Source organism: Octopus bimaculoides, chromosome 11 (assembly GCF_001194135.2).
Source record: "Octopus bimaculoides isolate UCB-OBI-ISO-001 chromosome 11, ASM119413v2, whole genome shotgun sequence".
Classification (NCBI taxonomy): Eukaryota; Metazoa; Mollusca; class Cephalopoda; order Octopoda; family Octopodidae; genus Octopus; species Octopus bimaculoides.
Genome location: NC_068991.1, coordinates 31,344,080 through 31,345,660, shown reverse-complemented (window position 1 = coordinate 31,345,660; position 1,581 = coordinate 31,344,080).

Genomic DNA, 1,581 nt, shown 5'->3' with positions numbered 1-1,581 from the left:
GATTAGCAAAAGAGGAAACCGGTAGACTATATATATGGTCTAATCTTATAAAAAGATATATAAAGTGTGTGCATGTTTCTTCTTTTGCTATATTTTTAACATCTCAACACGTGGGGAAAAATCTCTTCAACGAAACTTTTCACTTCTATACACACACAGATAGACATAGACACACAAACACACATACACACTTGTATGTGTGTATCTCTGAAGGTGTATATATAAATATGTATATATGCATATATATATATGTGTGTGTGTACTTGTTTGTATATATATATATATATATATATATATATATATATATATATATACACACACATATATTGAGGGGATAACTTTTATTTTAATCTTAATAATAATGATATTTACAGTGAGTTGACGAAAAAGAAGTGATTATTTTCCAGTATTAATTTTAATCCTTCTAAAAGGTTTTTGAGAATTTTTCCATGATATGAATCGGGTGTTTTGTTAACCAGAAATTGATAGCTTCAATTTCTAGGTCATGTGGGATATTGGTGTATAGACTAGTTACATCCAAACTAACAAGAATTGTTTCCTGGTAGACACTTTTAGGTATGTAATTTAAGAAGTCCATAAAGTTGCTTAATCGTTGTGTACTGGATGCCGGTTCTGCAATGATTGACTAGACAGACAGACAGACGAATCACTGGTTCAAAGCAGAACAGGATTCAGACCTCCCTTGAATAGAGACAAAAATTTAGAAGAATATATTAGCTACCTACGATGCTCAGCTCAATCTAGTATGACAGAGAGGAGTTGTAAATCCAGCATATCTAAAGATCAATTGGAAGCATTAAAAGATTTACAAAAGAGACTCTTCGATAATTTTCAAAGAAGCTGACAAAAGTGGAGCAATAGTTATCATGGACAAGAACCATTACAGAGATATGGTGATGGAACAACTTAATGACCATCACTTCTACAAGAAGCTAAACCAAAACGAGGATAAAAATACCATGTGCAAGATACATAAACTGGTCTTAAAATATCGTAATAACCTAACTGAGAATTAAGTTAATTATTTAATCAACTTTGAAGTAAAAACCAGTAACTTCTATGGTTTACCCAAGATCCACAAAGCAAAAGAAATCCAAGACATCATAAAAGGAAACAATTCAACATATGTCGGAATTCCGAAACCCATGGACCTGAGACTACGCTGAATCATTGCAGGACCAGCATCCATTACACAGCAACTTAATAGATATAGTTCTAAAACCTTTATACAAAATGATACTAAGCTTTCCCCGGGACGATATGGACTTCTTAAACTACATACCTAAAAGTGTCCACCAGGAGACAATTCTTGTTTGTTTCGATGTAACTAGTCTACACACCAATATCCTACACGACCTAGGAACTGAAACTATAAATATCTGGTTAACAAAACACCCGAATCATATGGAAAGATTCTCAAAAACTATCATTTTAGAAGGATTAAAATTAATACTGGAAAATAATCATTTCTTCGATAACTCACCGCAAACATTTTTATTAAGATTAAAATAAAAATCTCCCTACGAAAAAAGCCGTCTCTACTCATTCTTTCAAATATAT